We start from the raw sequence: 24,508 nt of genomic DNA on the forward strand, positions 1-24,508 counted from the left end.
GGTACACACACAGAGACAATATATGGTTTGGGCACGCATTACAAACACACACTATCAGTACATAGATACTATATGTTGGAAAACAATGTGCATTACCGCAATGTTACATTATAATGTAGAGAATATAGAATGTAATATCTGAACTAATAAATAGGAATTCAACTTAGCTTGACTAATACAGACTGAGGACAGAGTAGGTAACGCTTTGTTTTTTTACACATGATAACTAATGTAGGCGACTAATGTGCATGACGTGATTGACTCATGGTGCAATATTGGAGGAATTTCACTTGTGGTGACATGAAAGATAACCCCCTGAACTCAAGGTTCTTGCAATCATGTCCAAGGGGAAACAGCTGTTATCCTAACTGAGTTATGGAAAAGTGATGTCTGGCGGCAATGATGAGGTTAATATTCTGTTTAAAAATGAACATGTAGGATTAGAATCGCTACAGGATGGTGGTAACATTTTTTTCCAACTGGCACACTAGTCCTTCCTTAGTTTTGTTCTCGGAAGGTGCCGAAACAACATGGCTTCGTAGGCCTTTTATGAGCAAGCAAAGGGATCAAGAGCGCAAGCCATCAGTGTGGTGGAAGAAGGCAAGCTCACGGACATGGAGAAATTGATTTGCAAGTGTGTTGAGATAAGTAGAAAAAAAATGCATAGTTGGGTTTTGTACCACTTGGTAACTTTTGGTACTTTGGGGTTATGACAGATGGCAAGAGGAGGCTGATAACTTCAATATCCCCGGAATGGTTTTCGCCATATAAATTGCTAGTCAAGGTACATTTGCATCCGCGATTGGTAAGACAGATGTTGATCATGCGAGCATGTTGATTAATGGAATTATGTTAATTCACAGGAGGATATCTGGGCAGAGCTTGCGAGCTGAGAAGATGGCCGCCTGAGCGACTCGCTCCGACCCGCCACTCACAATTCATTAGGTATCCTACAGCTTACTGGGGCGCAACATCTGCCGAGACCCTCAGTGGTTGTCGGACGGCTTGGTGAGTCGGCCGTGCTGTCCGGGACACCCAGCACTCCGAGGGCAGCGCAACAAGCACACTCGGACCGCTGCAGCCTTGTGGGAGGGGCTAAGTCGCGACCTGTTGTTGAGGTGAAGGGGCGATTCCCCCCCCTTCGTGGAAGCTGGTCCCCAGGCCAGGCAGGATGGAGCCCCTGTCATAGTGACCAGGCTGGTGGGGGATGGAAGAGAGACAAGCTCATTTACTCGTGACAACCCTGGTAAGAAGAACCCTGCGGCGCTCTGCAGTGACACCCGGAAGAGCTCCTAAGACCCGGTCCCTATCGACCAACACCCTGCTTCTGAGATCGGCGAGAGGCGCGGTGTGACTGGTGGTGCCTCTCCCCCTTGCGCCACTCAAACCAGACGGCCTGCCGCAGGGAGCAACCGCGACTCAGTGAGTATCCTGCGGTGTGGGAGAGGCCATAGAGACTGCTGCTGGCATCTGTACTGCCTCGACCCCCCACTGGATGGGGCAAAGATCTACCTGGGGCATAAGTGGCCCCCGGGGCAGCTAGAGGTGAGGCTCCTCATAGCTGCCTCAGGAAACCAGGGAGTGAGGCGTGACCTGCTGGCATCTTGTCTCCGGCCAGCTACGGTGAGGCCCGGCTGGCTCCCTCTGATGTGACCCGCCATTTCGGGAGAAGCGCAAGATACTGATTTCCAGCTGATCGTGGTCTGGAACTGCTGGCTCAGACGGAGACCCGTATGGGGGCACCCTGGATGGAGGAGAGCTGGCTCCCCCATGCGATATACTGGGCCTGTGTAATACTTCTTGCAGCATGGGATGCGACACTAGCCCCTTGCACCACTGCGATGTACTAGTACCTGCCTCACGACCTGCTGTGGCTGCTCACCAGTCCTTACATTAAGGTAACAAGAGTTTGACCATGAGGCTCTGTCTGCGTGGTGGAGAAAACTGGAAGCATTAACCTGGTTTCACTGGCCTGGGTCCCTTGATTCCAAAATTCGAATGGGCATGGCACCACGAGGAGGATACACTGAGGACTTGTGCGAGGGGACGTGCTGTCTACTGGGGGCAACCAGTGGTTTAAGGTGGCATACCTGCGGAGACAGTTGATGTTTGATATATTTGCCGACACAAGTGTGCTTCACGAACAGACTGCTGTACTGTACAGTTCACGATGGGGAGAGTCGATAAATCCCAGCCCAAACTCACGTTTGAAGAAAGGAAAATGAAAACTCGTGACAAACCCTCCAAAGATGGTAATAACTCGCACGAACAGACACTGGAGGAATTGGATGGAGACATCCGCACCATGCTGGCAGCTATGGAAAAAGGCTTGTAGAGCAGCCTCTCGGTTTTGGGCACAAAAATGGACTCATTGTCGTACAGGATGGACAGGATGCCGGGGAGACTCGATAAACATGCGGAAAGACTGGACATGTCAGAACGGAGAGTGACACAGACCACAAGCAACTTGAAGGGTACTACAGGTGCTACAAGATTAAGAGGAGGACTGAGAAGCGGGTTCCTGATGCAATAATCTAAGAATCACGGGTCTGCCGGAGTCGACACTGACAGGCAATATGGAGAAATATGTGGAGAAACTTCTGATTGCCCTCCTTCATAAGGAGACATTTTCCCCCATGTTTGTAGTGCAAAGGGCGCACTGATCCCTGGGGCCTCGTCCTAACCCTAGAGCCCCTCCACGGGCAATAATTACGAGATTACTGAACTACCGAAACAGAGACAAAGTGCTGTCAGCTGCCAGATAAAAATAATCACCTTAATATGAAGGTTCTAACACCGTTAAACCCGGATTTCATGCCTCGGGTTCAAGAGGCACGCAGACAATTTGCACAGTTGAAGTGACAGTTATGAGACCAACAAATTGACTATGCTATGCTCTTTCCAGCCCGCTTGCGGGTGAACCGCCAAGGGAACTCCCAAATCTTCACAGACCCAAAATTATTGCAAAAGGCTTTGAAGGAGTGGGCTAAAGAGCGACGGATTAGCCCAGAACGCAGCAGCTTGGAGGGAGCAGTCGGTGGCCACTTATATGAACAAGACTGATTTCCTGCTGGTCTGCTTTCCCGTCCAGGTCGGATGTGGCTTTAGCAGCCAATGACAGAAGTAAGGCTCCCTCCATGGAACCCACAAGAGGCTGGGAGTTTATGTTCTTAGTATTGTTGGGCGGGTTCCACGATATTCTATGTAGTTGTGCTGCAAACAGTGCAATGGGCTCACTAAGTGCAAGGGGGAGGGATATGTATGCCAGTCAGCCTGGAACAAGTTTCAAGAAAGGAATCATTGAGCTGTCCTAGAGGTCAGCTACACCATAGTGGTCAGTTGGCGGAAGGAGCAAAATTGAGATCAGTTGGTGTGTATTTCCCAACTAGGCAAGCAACGTTGGCCCATGTGTGTCTAGCACTGTTTGAGGATTATTTTGTGGGTGGGAGGGAGATTGAACACTACAGTTGTGTTGTTTAGTACTGCAATTAATACATTATGCTCAGGGAGGGTTTTTGTGTGTACTTTGTCGGGTCGCAGTTGGGGATGTCCTGGCATGGGTGGGGGATGGAGGGAACATGAGACTTATTCCACATAACCTATCTTGTGTTGTGCATTTGATTACACACGCACACTGCACTTCATTTTTGCACCACAGACAGACTTAGAATGACAACATAGACTCACCTCATGATGCATCCTGTTGAGTCCAGTAGGGAAACAAAAGTAGACACTCTCAGAGCGCTCACCTTGCACATTAGAGGGCTTAATGATTACAGGAAGCTACTCAAAGTCCTTACATACCTGATGAGACAAGAAATAGATGTTGCCCCGCTACAAGAATCTCATCTCCCACCCATTCTGTACTCAATCAATGCAACAACACATGTGCGGCACCACCTATTACAACAGCAGGCAGGTGTGATTCTCTACTCACCATCGGCCCGCTCGATTGGTGTCTATGGCTGCCTCCATACAGAGATAAAAGGGTTACACATGGCCCCTTCTGTAATTCTGATAGCGCTGGCACACATAAACCGCCAGCGTTATATTCAAAGGGCGTTCCCTCTTTGCATGGAGGCATGCCCCATGCAAATGAGGGAATCCTTTTGCCTCTGAACCCGCACCATATTACAGCTGCAGGTGCAGAGGCAAAGAAGTTCTCAGGAGGTGCCCTTTAAAAGTGCAGGCGGCTTGCCGCCTGCACTGTGAAAACGCGGTGCGGCTTCAAAGCAGCCGCTCCGTTTTTCACCTGAATGCGCTGCCCCCAGTGCAGCATGAGTTTACGTCCGCCCAGGGGACAGCGCATTCATACTAATACAGTGCATCTTTATTGTTTGTGCTGTGTGTGCCTTTTAAAAGATGTGCCCAGTGCAAACCATGAAAATGCTCCTTTTGAGTAATACAGCCCCCTGGTGGTCATAGAACAATGTTGAACACCCCGTTCTAAAAGAAGTGTATCCTCACGACCGGTGTAATGATAACGCTGGGCTGCCCTGCAGGACGACACTGGAACACCCCCCTCCTCCGACCGCCGGGCCTGCCTGAACGTCTTGACTCCAGTCCTGGGGTATCACCAACCGCCAGATGTGGATTCTGGCCTTCTAGTCCAACAAAAGGATGTCAGCCTTAACAACTCACACCTGGTTTGCGGGACATTTACTGGATGACCTGCCCTTTTGATGTCATCAGAGAGGTCGACTGCTCGGACCCACGAGCAACTAGCTGATGGCGTGTGCATTGGAAGGCTCAAAGAGACATGCAGTCGGGTGCAAAAAAAAAACGGGAGGCTGAGGTGCTGCGAGACTGTGGGGATTGCACCTGGAAGCTGCCGACTGGAAGTGGAGTTCTTGATGGGACACTGGCATCATTGTAAGAGCACGGAGGTCGGGTGATGTGCAGGCTGAAAGGCGCGATGTACTGCGTGACTTGTGCCCTTCCCCCTATGCAATATTTATGCCCTGGTATTGTGCTACCTGCGAGTGGTGTATATGTGTAGACTGGTGCTCTACTGCTGGAACTGGGGCATACAAATGGTGGGGCCACCTGCATACTTTTGTATGATGTCCGGTGGAGCTACCTCGCTTACTATGGGGGAGATTGACTCTGGGCTCCCTCCTTTGACTATCACCTACCCAGCCGGACTTCGGACTAACGCTCCCGCATCTCTCCTGACCTTACATTCCCCCTCTCCCTTCCCCCAACCCTTCCCCCTCTCCGCTCCTACTCTCTCCAGTTTCTGTCCTCTGCCATCACATGCCCTTGCCATTTGTCCCCACCCTGTTTTTCTGTGAACCTCTTCCCTCGCCACTTGAGACTGAACTATTTTGTCTGATGCCCGATGGAGCTACCTGGTTTAGCTATAGGGGAGATGGACCGAGGATTCCCTCCTTGGTCATCACCGACCCAGTCGGTCTTTAGACAGTCTTCCTTTCATCTCTACGGTTGTCTTTTCCCTTATCCTCACTCTCTCTACTCCCCTACCCCCCACTACTTTCTCTCTCCTTTCTCTCCTCCCCTAATGTATTGCCGACTGTTTGATTTAATGTTTACTTGTTATTCTTTTTCTGGTATATTGTTGAACCACATTGCTTCACGTCCTTTCGTCTCTCCTGTCATCTCCTCCTATACCCTTCCTCTATTTATGTCTTTCCTTCCCTCCTCTCTCAATGTATTGAGATCAAACTATTTTGTCTGATGCCCGATGAAGCTACCTGGTTTAGCTATAGGGGAGATGGGCCGTGGATTCCCTCCATGGTCGTCACCCACCCAGTCGGTCTTTAGACAGACTTCCTTTCGTCTCTACAGTTGTCTCTTCCCTTATCCTCACTTTCCCTCCTCCCCTACCCCCCACTACTCTCTCTCTCCTTTCTCTCCTCCCCTAATGTATTGCTGATTGTTTGATATAATGTTTACTTGTTGATCTTTTTCTGGTATATTGTTGAACCACATTGTTGCACTTCTTTTCGTCTCTCCTGTCGTCTCCTACCGCATCCTCCCTCTATTTATGTCTCTCCTTCCCTCCTCTATCAATTTATTGAGACTAAATAATTGTGTCTGATGCCCGATGGAGCTACTTGGTTTAGCTATAGGGGAGATGGGCCGAGGATTCCCTCCTTGGTCGTCACCTACCCAGACGGTCTTTATGCAGACTTCTTTTTGTCTCTCCTTATTGTCTCTTACCTAGCGCCTATCCCCTCTCCCCTGAATCTCCCCCCTTGCCTGCTACTCTGCCTACCCCCGGTCCTTTGTGCCCTTTGAGTAAGCACTCCTCCTCCCTTTGTTGGGGAAAGATCCAATATTTATACTCTGGAGTCTCAGTGAACCCACTGAGTGAGTCCACTGCTCCAAGAGAGCCACTCACACTTGAGGTATGGTATGGCACCCCTTGTCAAAGCACTCCCTATCCCCTTTTTAGGGAAGGATCCAGTGTGTAGGCCTTGGAGTCTCAGAGACCCCTCTGAGAGAGTCCACTGCATAAAGGGAGGCTCTCGCAACAAAGATAGGAAAGTGATACCACTTCCCCTGGGATCACAGCTTACTGGACTTTGGTTGTTGCCTTGACTCATCTACCGGTTTGTGTCCCCTTCACCCTTCCCCTCCTCCTACCATGCTGTGTCTGTCACCCTCCCCTCCTCTTTCCCGCCTTCATTATCTATCTACTTCCCCCGCTCCAACCCCCCCTCCCCTGAATCTCTCACCTTGCCTGCTGTTCACCTTTCGTATTTGTGCTTATCGTTTATCCCTACCTTACAAGTAACTATGTTGCCATGCTCTAAGAACTGTGTAACCTTTGTAACGATGTAACCTGTTACTATGATCTGATGCTCATGTAAAGCGCTCTGATACCTCCGGGTCAGCTAGCACTATATAAAAATTTAGAAATAAATAAATAATTTGAACCAAACCTGCTCAGGTTCAGGAAACATCTGAAAACCTATCTATTTCCAGAATAATTCTAGATCTGTTCTGCTCCACATAGGCAGCTGCTCTGATTCTCTATAAGCGCTGGGATGCCTCTGGGTAACCGTGCGCGGTACAAAATTCGTTAATAATAATAATAATAATAAATATGCTAACACAATTCCAGTTCCACTGAACAGGACATGCACTAAGAAATATTTTAGGAGATGACTTACTCAAACCCCAGAACTACTAGCCTTAACCCATACCATTCATGAAAAATCCCGTTAAGAATAGTTTCCACAATTTATAAAATATCTGTGTCCTACAGAGAAAACCACTACACCAAGGCCCGGCTAGCCTGGTAACGGGGACATGAATGGAGACATTGATGACACAATGTGGACTTACTGCTGCGCCAGCATCCAACGCATCTCACTGAATGGTAGACATAGATTGATACACTTTAAATACCTCAATAGGGTATACTACACCCCAGAGAGATTGCACAGATATGGCCTATGGGAAGATCCAGCATGCGAGCGTTACACCACACAGCCTGCTGATTTTCTTCATTTGGGCTTGTCTTGACCTGGGATCTCAGCCTTCTGGAATTTAATCTCCAAATAACTGGGATAGATTACTGAACTGACACTCACACAGGAACCTGCACTGGCCTTACTAGGCTATTCTAAACTGATACCTCAGGGGGTCAGTAGACTGGTGGACAAGGGACTGCTAATAGCCAAACGCAGGGTGGCAATCTGCTGGTCGCGTGGACCGATTCCCACGATAACAGTGATCACAAGACATGATATACTGTAGCACACAGACTGAACTATTTAGTGAACTCCTACCTCCATGGAGTAGACCTAAAAACTTCTGGAAATTGTACAAAAGTTACCTTGCCACTAGGACGAGTGACGAGGGTGCAGCGGCTGACATGACACAAGGACACGACTGATCAAATAACGACATGCCCTGGCCGCCACACTGAGACCAACGCATCCTGACTTTTAGTTAGACATTGATACTGCACTGAGGCCATGTTGGGAAGAACACTCAGGATTCGGGGGTAGTCATGAGAATAATTGAGTTTATACAGCTGTAATAAGATGATCATACTGTCGTAATGCTGCTGTGATTGCATTTTTCTGTACAACAGGGGTAACTGCTAATGTCATTTTGTCATAAGGAGTCTCATGTCTGTTTGTTATAAGAAAAAAAAAGACATTTAAAAAAGAAAAATTAATCATAGAAGAATTAGTGTGCTTTTTTTCTTGAAGAAAAACTGATGGTTCCACTGATTGTGAGTATTGATAGGCAATTAGTAGTGGCATGCAATCAGGGTGATGTGAATAAGTATTGGCTTAGCGAGAACTATTAGAGGGCAGGTGGTGGCTAATAAACGAGTGAGGACTGGCATTTTATGGTGACACAAGAGTCAGAAGATAGGGGTGACATGGACACGTTCTGTGCATGTTATCGCACACAGGTTGACTATCAACTTGGAATTGCATGAAGTTGGTTGCCAATCTTGTTATACCAACAAGAGAATGTCACTGACATTTGGTTAATCATGCTTGGTGTAGTTGATTCCTTTTTTAATGTGAGTTTTTGTCTAAAAAATGTTGGGCGGATTTATTATAACATAGACACCCCTTAAGAAGGGACTTTGGGCCGGATGTACGATGGCCAAAATAGTGCCTTGCAAATTTCGAGTCTTTTGTGACTCGCAATTTGCGAGGCACTATTTTGGATTTACCACAGTGTATAACACACAGTTAGCGATTCCCAATGGGGTCGCAAATAGTGAGGGTCATGAATATTAATGAGCCTTTCGCGATTTGTGACCCCTTTGGGAATGGAGGGCCTTCCCAGATATGGTAGCCCGCTGAGCTCAGCAGACCACCATGTCTGGGACTCCTTCTAAATAAAGCAGTTATTTTTAATGCAGTCCGAAAACAGAATGCATTTAAAAAAAGAAAAAATGTACCATTTTCATTTCATTTTTTAAGGGCAGGCAGTGGTCCCTGAGACCGCTGCCTGCCCTTAAAAAATATTTTTCCCTGCATTTGCAAAGGGGAAGGGGTCCCCGACCCCTTCCCTTTTGCGACCCCATTACCACCCTCTTGAAGAGGGTGGTAATTTCCAAGTGTTTTGCGCCCGCTATTGTGGACACAAAACATTCTTACATAGGGTTGCTCTCACTATTAGGAAGGGAATGCCCCTTCCTAATAGCGAGTCGCAAAACCCTATTTTGCGAGTTGCAAAATATTGCAACTCGCAAAATAGGTTTTTGTACATTCCCCATGCTGTTTTTGCATGCACAAATGAGTTTGCAAACCCATTTGCGCATGCAAAAAAGTTCGTACATCTGTCCCTAAGTCCTGAAATGATTGAGCGATGAAAAAGTGGAATCTACATAACAAGAACATTGTATTATAATGTTGTTTATGTATTTGGATTGCAATTGACATGTTATGTTGCTAAACATTCACTAAATATTAGAAAATTGTAAAAATGAAGAAACATTTTGAAAATACATTTGTGTACATTGTAAAGTATCGAATATTATGCACTTTAGCTGTGCACATGGGAATCAGGTACACATTTACTTGAATCATTCATTCAAAATATTCATTTTGACAGGATAACATTGCAGTTTAATTCTGCACTACAGGCTGTAGCAGAGGCACAACTACAGCCAAGTTTCGGGGAGGGGGTGCTAGGAAAGAATTTCTGGGGGGGTTAAGTCTTCCAGCAAAAGGCAGAGTGGAGATGCAAGGGATCTAAGAACGGGTGAAAACACAACAAAGCCTTGTTAACAAGCAAATGGTCTTTTAAAGATCTGTGAACTACTCAGGTGCAGCTGTGTGTGTGCCCGGGAAGCTGTCTCAGCCCTGGCTGCCTCACACGATTTAAAGCCCTTTAAGCCCAATGGGTTTTGCACGCCTGGGCTGTAATGGAAGAGCTGAGACATGCTTTAAAAGGCTATTTTAGTGGGAGGAACAATAAGTGCTGCATGCCCACTAGTATCATTTAATTTACAGGCCCTGGTTAAATACAGATAGTACCATTTATTAAGGACTTACAAGTAAATTAAATGTGCCAATTAGGTGTAGTTGTATTTTATCAATTTTAAAGAAGAGTGGACAAGAACTTTAGAGCTAGTTAACAGTGGTCAAGTGGACAAAGTCCTAATACCAACAAAAACCAAATTCAGCAAAACCAGAATAGTGAAGGCAAAATGTTTGGGGAAATACCATGCCAAGTATGTCAGGCCTAACAGTCACTGTTGTGGTTCTCCCAGTTCCTCTATGCATGCCTCGACAGGGAATGCAAAGAATATCAGGAACTTCTGCCTAAGAAGTCATGGGTGCCTAACATACTTCAATAACAGCATATACTAAGGGGGAGTCATCGATAAGCTGAATAATGCATTTCTGCAGAAAGTCTTTGGAATCTGCCTAACAGCTGTGGATGGTAATTAGTGCATAGGGAGGATGAGGGGGACACATGCATAATCACAGACTTGCATACACATGCGCACCCAGACATTCACATCTCTCACTCATTTATACACATAATTTAATACCTACTGAAGCACCAAGCATTGAATGATAACATAACATTTACTTTCTGCAGCATCTTTGGAAGTAAGCCTCCGACATACCAGGAAGGTTGGGACTGCTGACTTCAAGAGCAGGTGTCAGTCCCTTACTCATCACAGAGTGGAATGGGGCCAGTGAGACTGCTGACCCCATTCCACTCCATGATGAGGTGCTACTGATGGTTGTATGATGCTACAACGCATACTTTTACAATGTATGACTTTACAACTCATTTTTTACATCGCAACATCCTTTACAACGCATTCCCTTACAAGGCATGACACTACATCCCATTTTAAGAAACTACCTTTACAACGCACTCTATTACATCGCATACTACCTTTACATTGCATACTACCTTTACAACGCATACCATTACAACGCATACCATTACATTGCATTTATGGTAAGTATTGGATAGTACAGGGGTAAAAATTACTATTCTAACTCCGGGGGGTGCAACAGTAGGGTAAGTGTTGGATAGTGTAGGGGTAAAAATTACTACTCTAACTCCAGGAGGTGCAACAGTAGGGTAAGTATTGAATATTGTAGGGGTAAAAATTACTATTCTAACTCCAGGGGGTTCAATAGTAGGGTAAGTGTTGGATAGTGTGAGGGTACAAAGCGTTGTAATGGTATGCGTTGTAATGGTATGCATTGTAATGACTGCAATGTAATGACATCCGTTGTAATGGTATGGGTTGTAGTGTAATGCGATGTAATGGTTGCGTTGTAATGGCATGCGATGTAAGGGATGTTGCGATGTAATGACTGCGTTTTAATGGAAGTGCAATGTAAAAGTTGCGTTGTAAAGGTTGTTTCCTGCTACTGATAAACACTCAGCCCGGGGCACTCCAGGGCTTACTGCTGAAGTGCCCAGGTCCAAGGCTATGACTGACCCTTTCCCTCATCATAAACGGAAAGAACCTGAGACCCTTTACCAAGCTGAGGAAATCACGCCCATCAGGTTGTGACATCTTCAGCCTGGGAAATTTCAGCTCATGCAAACAGGCACCTCTGCATGTCTAGCTCCTGGCTGCCTAGCCTGAAAATAAAGAGTGTCTGATTGGCTGACCTTTGCTCAGACATGCTGTACGTTCGCCAAAATGTGGATGGGAGTGGCTCCTCCTCCCTTAAGGACTGCTGCTGTCTAAAGCTTGGAACGAGTGATCATCAGGTGAGGAATAGGTGGGAAGAGTCTGCTTCCACCAGAAATATTGTTACCAAAGGTAAATATTTTTCCCTTTCACTTCATGCTATTAACTATTTGGTGTATTATTCTATCTCATATTCAATGTTTTGATTTCACGCTCTAACTATGGACTATTTTACATATCAAAAGTACACCAAAACGTGTCACTGAAACATGATGTACAAAAAGCACACCGAAACATTTCTCAAATTATTTGTCTCATAGATGCATCATATTCCAAATTGAACCTGTATTGTCATTGGTGCAGGCATTTTTTATACCTTAATCAGGGCGCTAAATGCAAGCCAGACCTATAAGCTTGCCGATGCTTGATTCGTGCGTCAATATTGTTTTAGGCTTTGGGCTTCTTTACTAAAGTTTTATAACAAACAGAAGAGAAAGGCCGCGTGAATGTATGTTTATGTAGCTTAAACCAACTGAAGAGCAAATAAGCAATGTACGTTTTTTTAATTACATATCACGTGTTAAGGATTGCATTTCACATACTTACATTTTTAGACAGAGGGAGTTGAATTTATTTGCCGAGAATAACATGAATTTGAGTCAAGTGCCGAAGCAGGGATTCAAACGCAGGCCCTCGGGTGCCAAAGTCGACAGTTTAGCTCTTAGAGCTCGTCTGCCTCCTCCTTACATAGCTGATGTATGCACCGTTTCACACACTCTAGTCTTTTTGCAATAAGAACATGAAAAAAAGGAGAAGAGAAACTTCACCCGATTATTGCGAGTGCATTTATAAGCTATAATCCTGTGTCAACAACAGAAGCTCTGGCAGCTGCCATTTAAGATCCTCAGAAATTCCTGTCACTAATGGGAGTTAGTTGTACGTTTTGTTTTAAAATGTTTTCACTTGAGATATGTTCATGCCTAGTGATGCTCTCAGAACCTCCAGTGAGACCCGTTCTCCGTGGGTACATCTTTAAACAGGATACCCAAACACAGACCCTCGATGGTTCTTCGTGTTGCTGTGCTTAATTGAACTGTTAGCTCTCCTTCGCTTTATATAATCACACAGTAAAATGAATATCAAGTCGGAGCTCTTAAATATTTCATATTGTGAGGAACAAGTCTACATGTAAATTTCATGAGGGGCGCCTTGATACGCCATCAAAAATGCCATAAGTTCCAGTTTTGTCGTCTGGAAGGGGCCTATAAATATTCAGCTGCGTTCCTCTGGGATGCTCTTTCTTTGTAAGTCTGCCAAGATTGCAAACAGCACATCTTAAGCAAAAGCAGGCTTCCTGCCAAAGGCCAGCACCTTTACTAAATAGGCACATCACTGGTCACTACATTATTTGAATCAATTTCACCCGGTCCTCTGGAGGGAGGGAGATCCTTTGGGGACAACCTGCCAGGCAGGTAAAGCCGTTAGGGAAGTTCGGTTTGCTTCTTTTTCTAGTAATTCCTCTCTTAACCATTGATATTTTAGCATTTTATTCTGCTCCATCAGTGCAGCTCTCACCCCTCAACTGCTGTTACCTTGACAACAAGAAATGAACATCAACCTCAGCTTCCTCACAAATGTAAATGTTGCCCCTTGGGAACGGAGGGCATCTTTGGAATTACGATGCCAGTGTGAGCGGGTTAGGGGGATGCGGCGGAGTGCTAGACAATAAGAAATGGATTCAAAGGAGACGCATCAGAATATCCATGCACGCACATAAACACGGAAAACATACTGCTGCATTCTTTTACAGTCTATATTAGAATAGCACCATGGCAAGATTAAGAAATACATGTTGACTCTAGAGTTTGAAAAGACAAACGATGCACTTTGATGTTCAATGCGGTCCGTATTAACAAGCATTGGCGAAGCCAAAAGGCAGAGCTATTCAAACCACGTTTGAATGCATAAGTCATCATTCGTGCACATGCATGGATGACAATCTTGCAATGTTTTTTTTTAAAAGAAAATCGATCTCCAGATGGTGGCTAATTTGTACGCATCCTTCATGATGTATTTTATTTTCATGTGTGCTCGCATTTGTGCAATATGATATGTGCATGTTTAGGTATGCACAGCGACCACTTTTAAATTACTATTGTTAGAACATGGTGGATAGCCATATCTAGGAGTTGTAAAATAAAAAGAAAAAAAAGTGAGCACCCCCCCCCCCCTCTTAAAAAAAAGGGAAACGAGTGTCTGGGTAGCACTTTGCAGCTGCCAAACCCTCTTAAATAAGCAAATAACATTTTAAAGAAATAGCACAGATGCGTAGAGAATCAGTGATGGAAGTAAAAGGGAGAGCTCGTAGAGGAAGCAGAGGAAAAGCAATTCTTTGGATTACTTATCAAAGAAGAAAAAAGAGCCCCCTCAGATCAGCAGGATGGAATTCAACTGGTCCAACTAGAACACTGCAAGACTGAAATGCTCCCATGCTAGACTTTTTACGAGAATAGGAAGGAAAGCCATCAAATCTAGAGCATCGAACTAAGATAGACAACAAAGCCATCCAATCATGACCAAGAGCGTGACCCAAACTCCACTCAAAGGATAAACTATGTATTAGGAGAAATATGTCTACCTACAAACACCTAATGCTATAAGTAGATGAGCTCTAAACTTGAGGGGACTTCTGTGGGACCTTGCACAAATTGCATTATGTGAAAATATGGGACTCTTGCCAAGAAAGAAGCTCTCACATAGTTAACCTATTGGAGAAAGGTGAGGGAGTGGTGTGGACATACACAGGGATTTAGGGTGGACAAACGTCACAAATATTCCTCAGTGAGCGCCGCTAAAAGTTATAATAACTTACAAAAATGTATTCTGTTGAGAGAAACTTCCTTGTTGCTAACTCTGAGTTTGAGAAGTGATCCACTTGATTTCGGTCGCGTACTGTAAATATTTATGGGTGCGTTTATACATAATCCTCTTCAATAGCCAAAGTGGTTAACCTTCTTCACCGTCTTAGTCTCGCCCTTACGGTGTCTTTTCCTTGGGGCAGAGATTGACAAAATTTTGTGAGGAAAATCTAGCACAGCAGTGGAACTTCTGTTATCATTGGTGGACAGTCATACAGTAATCAAAATGTAGAAATGTTAATTAAAATATCTGGCTCAAAGGTTGTATCATCATTCAAACCTATAAGGGGTAAGGAAAGCACCTTCTAGCGTTTCACTTCTGATCTGCAACCACAGTATATATATGGTAAAGTAACTTGCGTGGAAGTATTGCATGCAATATTGTCTCAAATATTAGGAACGATGACTTACAGAGGGATTCCTTGTTCTGGCTCATATCCACGCTGACTGCTCCACCTTTGGAATAATATTGAAGAACGTGTAATTTAGAGAAGATTTGACATTGCTATTTACCTTCCCTCTAACCATTTTTATCCACAGGGAGTTCTATATTGTTTTATCTTTAAATTAATATTGTCATTAAAAAAATGGCTGCGGCAAGCCTGAACCAACCTCCAACCTTCCTATCTGAGGATGGGGAACCCCTAATGGCATGGAAAAACTGGATCAAAGGATTTGAAACATACTTGATTGCAATTGGCGCAAGAGGGTTTTCTGCAATACGTAGAGAGCACTTGTTTTACATAATCTAGGCACTGAGGGGAGGAACATATTTCACAGTCTTCTAGATTTGGAAGAAGAATATGGTGAGAGGGATGTATATGCTATTACTCTTAAGAAGTTAGAACTCCAATTTGCATATAAGATAAACGTGGTTTTGGAGCAACCTACATTTTTGGGAAGAAGTCAGGGAAAGAAAGAGAAAGTTGGAAACGATATAGCGATTATTTTGTAAAAAATTTTTATTGGCATTTGAGATTATTACATACATCACATCTTTCACTGACGATGGTATTGGTGTACAAGTGACCTCACACGGGTACCTCATAATTTGACATAAGAGCATATGATTTGAAGACTGTAGAGCCCACTTGCTCAGTCCATTGATTGGATATGACCCTCAGGGGTCTGTGTCCATATACAGTTAACGTTCACGCAGGATGACCGCTGCGCTGGGGATGTGAGGTGCATTGTCCCCCCACTCATGTTCTCGTAGGGGTTGTGGAATGTCAGCCATATTCTAACCGCGAACAAACTTGGGGTATAGAACTGGGATGCACTGTGTCTTATGTTGCGATCGCCTGTATATGAGCGCCTGAAAACTGCACTATTGCAAGACATCTTGTTGGAGTTGCGCCGGTGCAGGTAGTGGAGGGGGAGGGACATCGCTAGGAGCTGTTTGTATGAGGGTGTGGTGATGTGTCATTGTCGGCCATTAGGTCCGGCCCGTTGGGTGTCTGAGCCTGTTGGATACCCTCCCGAGCATCCACAGGGGCTATAAGGGTCCTGAGGGAACCGCCCTTCCGTGTTTCCATTACTGTTAGCGTTTCTTGTGTACAAGAGTGGAGTATCATGGCCCAGGGCATGGAGATTGGATGCTTTCGAATTCCCTGAACTTCCTTTCCTCAAAATATTCCCTTTTCCTCTGAGCTCCATTTCTTGACTACACCCACCCAGGCCGCCAGGGGAGGGCATTCTGGTGCCTTCCAGTGCATGAGAAACTGGAAACTACTTGATATTAAAAAACTGAATCAAGTGCTAACAACTAGCACACCCTCCCAGGACCAAAACGTGGAAAGTCTCGCTGTAACCACTAACCAGTGGCTAGAATCCGCAGCCAACCAATGCCTCCCCCTACCAAAGGCAAATAAAAACTTTCACCGCCCTCCAGCCCCCTGGTTTAACAAACTTCTCAAAGTTGAAAAATCTAAATGTAAAGCACTAGAAAGAAACTGGCGCAAAGATTACTGCCCTGAAAAAAAGATTACATACAATAAGGCGAGAAACGCATATCACTCCTCTTGCATCAAAGCACGGGCCCAACACGTGGCACACTCCATCAATAATGCCACAAACAAAGCAAAGACTCTATTCAATACAGGAAAGGACCTAGCTGGGGCCCAAACAACGGCTACTGCCCATCCCCTAACTAAAAAACAATGTCAGGACCTTGCGACATTTTTTAATGATAAAATTGAGAACATTATCATCAACATCACGACCAGGCCCCTCAGCAACTGCTCACACCAGGATATCCCCATGTCATCAGCTAAAGTAAACACCCTGGAAAACTGGCCCCTGGTAACGATGGACTCCCTAAAAACCTCCCTAAAATCCATCTCATCAGGCTCCCCCTGCGACCCTGTCCCTGTGAGCATTTTAAAACAACTTGATCCTACCCCCCTGACTGCCATAATAGACGTGCTTAATGCTTCCCACCAAGCCTCCACCGTTCCATCAAACTGGAAGCATGCAGTGGTAACCCCATTATTGAAAAAAACGTCATCCGACCCCACAGTTCTCTCGAATTATCGACCTATATCTCTGCTTCCCGCCTTTTCCAAACTCATGGAAAGGCACATACATTCCGCCCTCCCCACTTTTTCAGAGGACAACAATCTCCTCCACCCCTCACAGTCAGGCTTCAGAGCAGGATACTCCACGGAGACTGCCCTATTGGGTGTGACGGAAAAAATTCGACAACTGCTGGACAAGGGTCAAACGGTCGCACTCATTCTTTTAGATTTGAGTGCCGCGTTTGACACCATATCACACAAAACTCTTCTGGCCACCCTAGAGAAAAACGGCATTCGCAATGACGCCTTACAGTGGATCAAGTCCTTTCTTTCCGAAAGAACCTTTCAGATTAAATCCAGCATCGCAAGCTCAGACATCTTCCCTGCTCCACATGGAGTACCACAAGGTTCCAACCTGAGCCCGCTGTTTTTTAACTTGTACCTTAGGCCACTGGCCGATCTGGCAGATGGCGCAGGCCTGACGTTAATGACTTACGCTGACGACTCCCAAATTAGTTTCTCCCTCTCTGAAGCAAACCCGTTAGCCCCTTCCCTTCTCAAAACCGGACTCCAGAAAATTTTCAACTGGATGACTACCAACCAGTTGAAATTAAATGGGGACAAAACTGAGGTACTCCTACTAGGACGAAACAAGGAACTCTGGAACCCCTCCCACTGGCCGCCTGAGCTGGGTAATATTCCCCCGCCAGCTACTCAGGTAAGAAACGTAGGGGTCATTATAGACGATACTCTGTCTATGAAACAGCAGGCAAATAAAGTCGTAGGACTCTGCTTCACCATAATAAAATGGTTAAAGAAAATCATTTGGATGCTGCCCCCTGACACGTAAAAAACCGTACTTAACGCACTAGTAACATCGCGTATCGACTACGGAAATACCCTCTATCTTAGCTCTAACTTAGCAGTAATCAAGCGACTCCAAATGATTCTAAACTCTGCTGCAAGACTCTTGCGAAGGTTTCCAAAGGCTAAAAGAGTCTCAAAACACCGAACGAATTACACTGGCTCAGGGTTGAACATCGGATCAGCTTCAAAACCCTGAGCTACATGTTCAAAATTAAAAACAAAACGGCTCCCTCCTATCTACAAGCTTTAGCCTCCCCCTACCTGCCAACAAGAAACCTCCGCTCCCAAACGGCCTCGAACTTCACCGTTCCCAGATTTAAATTACAAAGAACTGGCGGGAGATCCTTTTCTGTTAGAGGCCCAATTTTATGGAACTCACTCCCCCTGCATATCCGGAAAGAGGATACCTACACTAAATTCCGGAAATACGTAAAAACCTGGCTGTTTCAGAAACAACTGTGCTAATCAACCAACTCAGCATTTTCCTTTGACCAACTGAATGTCAAAGGCGCCGGGAAACCCTTGTTGGGTAGCTGAGCGCCATACAAATGCATAAAATAAATAAAAATAAATAGATTCAAATTACAAAGAACTGGTGGGAGATCCTTTTCTGTTAGAGGCCCAATTTAATGGAACTCACTCCCCCTGCATATCCGGAAAGAGGATAGCTACACTAAATTCCGGAAATACGTAAAAACCTGGCTGTTTCAGAAACAACTGTGCTAATCAACCAACTCAGCATTTTCCTTTGACCAACTCAATGTCAAAGGCGCCGGGAAACCCTTGTTGGGTAGCTGAGCGCCATACAAATGCATAAAATAAATAAAAATAAATAGTTATGCATCGTTTGGCCAGGAGGAGCACTAAGGAGGCAAAGCGCATTTCTACTTTCATGTACTTGTGATGCTTACAGATACCAAGGGTGCTAGCTTCCCATGTGTAGAGGTCTCATAGTCCCGTGACCGTTCTAAGGGTATTATGGATGGTACGCCAGTAGGTGTGGAGGGACGGACAGTCCCATAGCATGTTTCAACATGAGGCCGGAGGCTCCCGGCATCTGGGGCAGGCGAAGGAACTGTCGGGGAAATACTTCTGGAGTTTTTCGGGAGTGAGGTATGCTCAATGCAGGATATGCAATTGTATGTTTTTGAAGTGGTAGTTGCGGGATACCTTCTTGGTGTATGCTAGTGCTTTGATCCATTCCCTGTCATGGAAAGGTCTGCAGTGTCGGTTTCCCATTTTTTCCTGAGGGGTGCAAGAGTGGGCTGTTTAAGGGATCATATGGCTTTGTATATCCAGGTGACTAGATGTCGCCCTATGCCCATCTGTAGGATTGCGTGGAGGACCAGGTGTGTAGGGGGCTCTACATCAAGTGTGTGCCATTGTTTGCGGCAGTCATCTAGGAGATGACTATGTAGCAGGAACTGTCCCATAGGGAGATCAAAGGCATTCATGAGTGCGTCAAATGTCTACAATTGTCCATTAAAATATAGCGCCCCAGCGTCCGTCAGGGCGTGTTCAGTCCATATGTGCAGCATTCTCTCCGTATAATGTGTGCGGCCTTTGGGAAGCCCTACCAACGGCAGGAGAAGGGAGTACGGAGGTGCCACGCAATGCATTCTGTGGATGCGTGTGAGACAGGCACGCGCTGTCATCAGCTGGAGTGGCTTGGTTGGGGGCGGCACAGCCCTTGGTAGCAACATGCGATGGATGGTCGGAGTTTGAAGTTGTCCAGCCATAGTGATCAGTTCTCTCTGTGCCCGGCCCGCTGTCCAGTAGCACACCCATTGTAATTGGGCAGCCAGGAAGTAAGCCTCAAAGGATGGGGCAGCTAGCCCTCCTTAGCCGAGAGGCAGCTGAAATTTTGCCAGGGCGACACGCCTACTGCCAGAGCCCCAGATGAGGGTCCCTAACTGGGTATCTAGTTCGCTGAAAAACAAGCGGGGAACCACTGGGAGGTTGGAAAAGAGATATAGGAGTCTTGGGACTAGGAACGTTTTTGCAACCACTATCTTTCCCGTGACTGCATGTGAGAGATCTTTCCAAAAGTGTATGGATGATCTGATACCCACCATCAGCTTACGGTAGTTGCCCTCGTGGATGTCCTGCGGCGTATGATATAGTCGAACTCCTAGTTAACGTTCTGCCTGGGGGCTCCATGGGAGGTTAACGGTGCCCAGTCTTAGCCGGCACTGGGGCATGGCCTGTACCAAGGCGTAGACGGTGGACTTGGATGAGTTGACTCTGAGTCCAGCCACTTCTTCAAAATCTTGTAAAATGCATAGTATAGGGGTGAAGTCGGCTGCAATATCTCGTACATAAATGAGTACCTCATGTGCATAGAGTGACGCAGCATGGGTGGAGTTGGCCATAGTGACACCCAACTCCTCATCCGCGGCACGGAGGTGTATTGCCAAAGGCTCCATTGCCATGGCAAAAAGTAGGGGGGAGAGTGGGCAGCCCTGCCGGGTACCGCGGTGGACCAAAAAGGGGGCAAAGATGAAGGGGCCTATTCGCACTCTGGAGGTGGGCATGGAGTATATTAGCCTAGTGTATGCCTGGAGGCATAGTCATATTCCCATGTGTTGTAAGGCCCAAAATAAGTATGCCCATGAGAGGGTATCAAAGTCTTTTTCCAGATCCAGGACCAGACACGCCGCACGGGGGATGCGGTCCCGGATCTGGTCCTGTACGTGGAGCAGCTGCCAGATATTGTAAGATGTGTTTCTGCCCAGCACAAATCCATTTTGATCAGGGTGGATCAGTTCCGCAAGGATAGTGGCGTATCTATCCGCCAGGATTTTTCTGTAGATTTTATAGCCCGTAAGTAATAGGGCTATGAGCCGATAAGAGCCCAGATGGTGGGGATCCCTGTCTGGTTTGAGAAGGGACACTATAACTGATTCACACATGGATTGGGGTAAGGCGCCCTCATCAAGGGCCGCTCGGAACTGCCTCTCTAGTTGGGGGACCAATTGGGATGCGAATGTGCGGTAAAATTCTAATGGGAGGCCGTCTAAACCGGGGGCCTTGCGGGTAGCTAACGCCTTCATGGCGTGTCTGATTGCCGTCACTCTGATGGGGTTGTCAAGGTCTTGGCGGGTGTCACGGTCTATTTGGGGTAGCTGGTTATTATTCAGGAAATGAGAAAGGGCCCCCACGGGTATCTGAGCAGAGCTAGCATTAAGTAATGTGTAATGCTCTTGAAAGGTGCGCAGGATTGAGTCTTGGGAGTATAATAGAATATCTTGAGTACTGCGAATGGCCGTGACTGGTGGGAGGGCTGAATCTTGTTTGACGAGCCGCGCCAATAATGTGCCCACCTTGTCACCTTCTTTGTGAGCACGGGCCACATATGCCGCAAAGATATACCATCACAAGCTTGCTAACGCCTCTTCATATGCTGTTTTTGCAGCAGCAATTTGGGCCGGCCTGGCTTTGTCTGGGTCAGTCTCTTTTGTAAGGGTGGCCAATGTTTGCTCTGCGCTTTTGATGTCTCGCCTAAAGACTTGAATGACTCCCGTGATGTGCCAAATACATGTGCCCTGTATAACTACTTCAAAAGTGTCCCACTCTGTCGTACGCGTGGTGGCTGTATCAGTGTTCTCTTGGAAGTACTGGCGGATGTGGTCCTCCTGATTTTGTTTGAAAACCGTGTAGTCGAGACAGTCCCTGGGGAGATGCCATGTAGGGACAGGGGGGTGTGGTGGATGCCATTGGATCGTGAGTGTGTAAGCGTCGTGGTCCGATATAGTTCTATCAAGGTAGTACGTATCTGAAATGAGAGGCAGGATAGTGGGGGAGCAAAGGAAACTGTCTATTCGCACTCTGAGGTCATGTGCACTGAGTGAAGCGAGTAGAGTCTGGTGGTGGGGTTCCAAGCGCGCCAGGCATCTGTGAGGGACCAGTGGTGCAGCCATGTCGCGAATCGCTTTGCCTGTGCTGCAATGGGGGACAACAGATGGATTTATCCAGTGTTATGTTTTGTGTTATGTTTTGTACGCAGTTGTAGTCCCCTCCTAAGATCCAGGGACTTTGTGTGTATGTGCTCAATGGGGTGGAGAGTGTGTCCCAGAATGTGCTTTGGTCAACGATGGGCCCATATATACTCCGCAATAGCACTGCTTGACTGTCCAGTCATCCATGCAAGCGAATGTATCGGCCATCTGGGTCAACGGTCTGGGACTGTTCTTGAAATGGAACGCCGGGACGTACCCATATAAGGGTGCCTCGAGCACAGGCCGAAGACGTAGTGGTGCGTATGATTACCCTCCATCGCTTAAGCAGCTTTGTCACTTCTCCTTCTGTGAGGTGAGCCCCTTGCAAGAACGCAATTTACGTGTGATGGAGTGTGATGTAAGCATATACTGAGTATCATTTACGCATGGTGTGCATACCACGCACTTTCAGTGTAAGGATGGGGATGGTGCCTGTGTGTGCCATTGATGTATGTGTATGGTACGCAGGGTTAAGGGGGCACGCAGACTCTCCTAAAAGTCTCGAGCTCTAATCTGTTCCGCCAATGTCCGCCCCACTTAGGCGTCTGTGCAGCTATTCATCGGCATGTTGGCGGGGACACAGTGCAGTATGAGCGTGTTCAGTGGGGGGGGGAAACTGGGGTGGGGCAAACCACAGCCCCAATGCAGGGGACCCAGCGTCAAAGGCGATACGTCCAAAGTAGCTCTCGGTTGGCGTGAGAGCATCAACATGTTGTGGGGGTGGCAGCCTGTGTCTGCGAGGCAGCTCAGCGTGTGGGCTATATGAGAAAGTTAAAGGCTGTTTGCTGGTCTGCTTGAGTATATAAAGGACTAACCAGGCCTAAGGTGGCATGTGGGCGCGCGTGCAATGAGACTGCTTGCGCCGGCGCACAAGTGGCATCTCCTCCCCCGGTAATTCTCTATGTTGCAAATGTCCATTTATATCATGTCATCAGCTGTTCACGGGGTGACAGAGGGCAAAGCCACTGAGTCCACTCCAGATTGCATTGTTTTGCTGTCTCCTTCTTCCTCTGATGTGAATAGGTGGGAGCACCTTCAATGTCTGTTGCAGGGGAGGTGGGCGGAGGCTTGCCACCTCCTTCAGGGCTTTTCTTCTCTCTTGATCTATTTGTTCCAGGTCTGGGGACGCCAGGGTGCATGGGAGTGAGTTGGAGGTGCCCTGTTAGTTGCAACACTTTGAGCGCTGTCTTCTGGGGCCCATTGTTCCAGGTTGTTGCTCGTAGGTGCGCTCTGCATGATGACCTGTGGCACTGTGTCGGTCCAGCCAGTCATGCGCCTCCTCTGGGGTCACGAAGAAGTGAGTGGTACCATCATGTATGACTTTAAGGCGGGCGGGTAATAGCAGGGAGTATTGTTTCTTTTCTGCTCGCAGACGCCGTTTCACTTCCAGGAAGGATGACCTTTGACGCTGGACCGCTCGGGAATACTTGGAGAAGATCATGATGGTTCTGTTCTCTACCCAGAGCGGCCCAGCCTGATGAGTCACCCTTAGCACCGCTGCACGGTCTCTGAAATGCAAGAACATTGCCAGCAAGTGGCATGGCGGGGCTCCAGGATGGGGGCCGCGCACTGGGACACAGTGGGCCTGTTCGATGGAGAAGAACAGTGTCCTCTCTGCATCAGGAGTGAATGACTTGGTCCAGGTCTCCATGTACTCCACTGCGTCAGCCTTTTCAATTTCTTCTGGCAAGCCAAGAAAGCGTATATTGCAGCGTCTTGAGCGCCCTTCCAAGTTGTTGATTCGTTCTTCCATGGTGGACACGCGGTCTATCAACATTTGTATCGAGTCTTGATGAGTCTGTACCATCAGCTGGATGGAAGTGACTGCTTTTTCATTATCAGAGACCTTGTCGGATAATTTTCGGTGGTCATCGAAGGAAGAGGCTAAAGTCTGTCGTCAGGGTGCCCAGTTGTTGCTCCATAGATTGCCTGGATTACTCTATTGCCGCTAGAACCCTGCTAATTTGGTCGAGAGGGAGATGTCTGTTGTTGTGGCATCGTTCTTCGGGGAGCCCGTGGAGTGATTATTGGTAGCGTCTGAGGTAGCCCCTTGGGCTGTCTCTGTTGCTTTGGGCTTGCCCATTTCTTCAGCTGGGACTGCGCGAGCGCGGCAGGTGTTGGCGTCTGGGCGAAGCGCTGGCGTGACTGGCGTTGCGTCTCCTTGCACTGCGACTAGTTAGTGCCACTTGTCAGTGGAAACATCTCAGGAAGGAGATGGGATTTGGGTTGGTCTGTGGATGCCGGGTACGCAGAGAGGCGAACCTTACTCGGTAAGTAGCTGGGGTGGACCCCTGTGTCAGGCAGTAACTTTTGGTCTAGCTAAGCATAACCTATTGTGTTCCCCAGGGTTCTGCTCTCTCCCCCCTCCTTTTCAATCTTTATATGCAACCACTCATGGCTTCTCTTCGCCATTCCTCCGCTACAATATACAATTATGCCGATGATTTACAATTGATTTTCTCTCTGACACTACACCTTCCTCTCGCCTCAACTTCCGAACAACCATGCTACTCATCTCTGACTGGATGGCTCACAGCCAGCTCAAGCTGAATCCGTCTAAAACGGAACTTGTCCTGGTGGGTGGTCCCACCAATC

The sequence above is a fragment of the Lissotriton vulgaris genome, chromosome 11 (assembly GCF_964263255.1).
Source record: "Lissotriton vulgaris chromosome 11, aLisVul1.2, whole genome shotgun sequence".
Lineage (NCBI taxonomy): Eukaryota > Metazoa > Chordata > Amphibia > Caudata > Salamandridae > Lissotriton > Lissotriton vulgaris.